This window comes from Sorex fumeus, unplaced genomic scaffold, assembly GCF_029834395.1.
Source record: "Sorex fumeus unplaced genomic scaffold, SorFum_2.1 ptg000006l, whole genome shotgun sequence".
NCBI lineage: Eukaryota > Metazoa > Chordata > Mammalia > Eulipotyphla > Soricidae > Sorex > Sorex fumeus.
Genome location: NW_026606063.1, coordinates 41,143,465 through 41,147,222, shown reverse-complemented (window position 1 = coordinate 41,147,222; position 3,758 = coordinate 41,143,465). Strand labels below are relative to the sequence as shown.

The 3,758-nt window shown below is 43.8% G+C and overlaps 1 non-coding gene across 1 annotated transcript; it reads left to right on the top strand.

The window, feature by feature from the left end:
• Positions 1-2,911: 2,911 nt before the first annotated feature.
• Positions 2,912-3,018, top strand: LOC130038675 (U6 spliceosomal RNA). The gene has a single exon (XR_008794752.1). It is a non-coding gene; the product is annotated as a U6 spliceosomal RNA (small nuclear RNA).
• Positions 3,019-3,758: the final 740 nt, after the last annotated feature.

Genomic DNA, 3,758 nt, shown 5'->3' with positions numbered 1-3,758 from the left:
CACTGCCAAGTGAGGCCCTAAAACAAAACAGACTGCCTAGTCCTGTCTTCCAGTTCTTGAGGACTGTTTCCAGCATATCCACCCCCACCTACTCACTTCTCTACATAATGCAGAACTATAAAATCCTAAAAGTAAAATCAAAACTGAAACTTAGCAGAAGAAGTGATAAGATAGTAGGAATAATGAGCCTAAGAGGAAACAAACACCATTTCTTCCCATCAATACTGATCCTTCAACAGCAGGGCCTGGTAAGAAGCACAGGTGGGCTAGGCAAGGTTTATTCACACACACACATACACACACACACAAACGTACACACACCCACACCCACTGCCCACTGCCACCTGTGGGAGTACAGAGAGTGGGGTGGAGGGTTGAGTGGGAGTTCAGATGTCTAATCTGTTTCCTAGTGAGTATCTGATCTGATAGAGCCACCACTGAAAGAAGGTGGGTCAGTTTTATTATCACAATTTACATGGGGGAGGAAATGGCCTTCGCAGATACTTGTAAATACAAAACAGGTTGAAAGTGATCTCTGGGTTATAATCCAAAGTGTCCTCATTGGTCACGCACTCTAAAATGCGCCTCTTCCCCATGCAAGCCTAAAGAGCTGCATTATTTTATTTCTAACTATTGTCCTTAATAAGTCACACAGATTTTTTCCCCAATCCTTTGTACATGCTTTGGATCTTCTTTTAGTGGCTTGTAAGAGAAAAGACCCTTGCTGTCACTTTTCAATTGCAAGATGAAGTTTAAAACAATTAAAAAGTAAAAATTAATGAAATTGAAGACAATAAAGATAACTCTTTTTTTTTTTTTTTGCTTTTTGGGTCACACCTGGCGATGCACAGGGGTTACTCCCGGCTCTGCACTCAGGAATCACCCCTGGCAGGGCTAAGGGGACCATATGGGATGCTGGGAATCGAACCCGGGTCGGCCACGTGCAAGGCAAACGCCCTACCCGCTGTGCTATTGCTCCAGCCCCCAATAAAGATAACTCTTAAAGAAAAAAGAAAAAAGTGCCATAGAGGCAGGCTGGATGGGGAGGTCGGGGGAGGGGAACTAGGGTCATTGGTGGAGGGAAGTGGACACTAGCGAAGGGATTGGGGCTCAAACATTGTACAACCAAAACTAAATCATAAACAATTTTGTAACTTGGTATCTCATGGTGATTCAATAAAAGTTTTTTTTTTAAAATAAAACAGTTTTTTAAAAAAGATAACTTTAAAATGGACTCAGAAAAAATAGACACCTAACAAAACTATCATGAAACAGAGACTTGAAGCTTTAAGTAAATAGTACTAAGAATGAAAGGGGGAAGATAAATATCAGAGAAATAAAAGTGAGGCTGTGAAATATTTTATGCTTATACTTTCCTAAACCTTTTATAACTTTTAAAGACTAAGAAAAACTGGGGGCCAGAGAGACAGTACAGTGGGTAGGGCACTTGCCCTGCTCCAGACCAACCTGGGTTTGATCCCCAGCACTCCATCTGGTCCTCCAAGCCTGCTAAGGAGTGATTCTTGAGTGCAAAGCCAGGAGTAATCCTTGAGCACTAAATGGGTGTGGCCCAAAAAACAAAAAATGTTCTAAAATTTAAAAAATAATAAAGACTAAAAAAATTAAAACCTAATAAAACTGACTAAAGAAAAAAGAGAAATATATAGTTTTAGTAGCACTGTACTCCTGTTGTTCATTGATTTGTTTGAGCGGACCTAGTAACGTCTCCATTGTGAGACTTGTTGTTACTGTGTTTGGCATATCAAATACATCACGGGTAGCCTGCCAAGCTTTGCCGTGCAGGCGAGATACTCGCGGCAGCTTGCCAGGTTCTCCAAGAGGGGCGGAGGAATTGAACCCGGCTTGGCCAGGACAGCTGCGCACCAGGCAAACGCCCTACCACTGTGCTATCGCTCCAGTTTTAGTAATACATTTAATAGCTGCCGAACCCCTCTCTTGACATCAATGATTACTTCTTTGTAGAATGGTGAGATCCTGGTAGTGAATCTGCAATACAGCTCACAGAGGATCTTGATGTACTGGGCTTGAATGCCCTGATTGGCTAGGGCTTCAATGACCGCTTCCATCTCAACAGAATCAAAGCCCTTCTTTAAATCAATGAACGTTAAACAGAGCGGCATCTTGAACTCCCGAGAAACCTCAGTGAGCTTGGTTATCATGTGGATATGGTCGATGGTGCTGAATCCTTTGCGGAACCCGGCTTGCTCGCATGGTTGTCCTTCATCTAGTGTTCTGCCAATCCTATTTAGGATGACTCGAGTGAACAACTTGTAGATGACAGACTATAGGCAGATCAGGCGATAGTTGCCAATGTCATGGATGTCTCCCTTCTTGAACAGTAGTACGGTCCTGCTGGTTTTCCATTGGGACGGAATCTTGCATTCAGACAGGTAGCGTGTGAAGAGCCGAGCCAGTGTATTGATGAGTACTGACGGCAGGTTCTTCAGGTGTTCAGGTTTGACCTTGTCTGGGCTGGGTGCTGTTCGTTTCTTTACTGATGAAATGGCATGTCGGATTTCGGAAGGGAGAACATTGGGAACGACATATCCATCCTGTGGAATTTGGTATGTCGGCAAGTGGACATGGCTATCAAAGAGATTTGAGTAGAAGTCATGGATAATCTTCTCCATTGCCGTTCTGGAGGATGTAATGGATCCATCAGGACGTCAGAGGGCAGTCATCTTGGTCTTGTAGTTGGCAAAGGACAGGCGGGCGTTACGAATACTTTTCCCGGCTTCTGCCGCATCTACCAGCACTTCTGCTCTTCTCTCTTTGAGGTCTTCCTTGATCGCATCTCTGCACTGCTTTGCGAGCTCGGACGTTAGCTTGCGGTTGCCTGAGACATGCGCCAAACCACGTTGGCGAATAAGCTCAAGAGTTTTTGAAGACAGTGCTCGCTTCGGCAGCACATATACTAAAATCGGAACGATACAGAGAAGATTAGCATGGCCCCTACGCAAGGATGACATGCAAATTCGTGAAGCATTCCATATTTTTAAGCAACGGTTGGATATTTATGGTTTATTACTCCAGAAAACAAGGCAATAGTTAGTGACTTCAGTTGGGTGTTGTGTAATGTTGGGAGAATGACTTTGGGTATTCTTTGGAAGAAAAAAATGAAAATAAAAATCCTAACCCTTTCCCATTCAAAAAAAAAAAAAGAGTTTTCGAAGACAGGCGTTTTTTTGTGGCTATCTCTCTCTTGGCGTTCCTCGCACAATCATGGAGATGCTGAACCAGTCGATCGTATTCCTCGTCAATGGCATCTTCCCATGTTGCCGAAATAGTGCCAAAGAGCTCCCAGTTGGTGGCCGTTCTGGGAGTTCTCTTTTTAAACTTTGCAGCCCTTTCTCCCTGCTCTGTTAAGTAGAATTTTGCACGAAGGAGATGGTGGTCCGATCCTGTTCAGAATTTTGGGACAACAGCGACATGGGTCAGGCAAAACCGTCGATTGAATATGATGTGGTCTATTTCATTGTGGAATCATCCACCGGGAGACTCCCACGTCCAACGTTTAAATTCTGCCTTCTGGAACTGTGAGTTACCATAGATGGTCTTGGTCGACATGATGAACTCAGACAGTCTCTCACCCTATTCGTTCCATTCTAGGCCATGGGTCCCGATGTGAAGTTCTTCAGCTAATCTTCTCGGTCCTATCTTGGCATTAAAATCACCCACAATGATCTTGTAGAAGGTGTGGTCTTCTTTATAGAACTTCTCCAGCTCCATGTAGAACT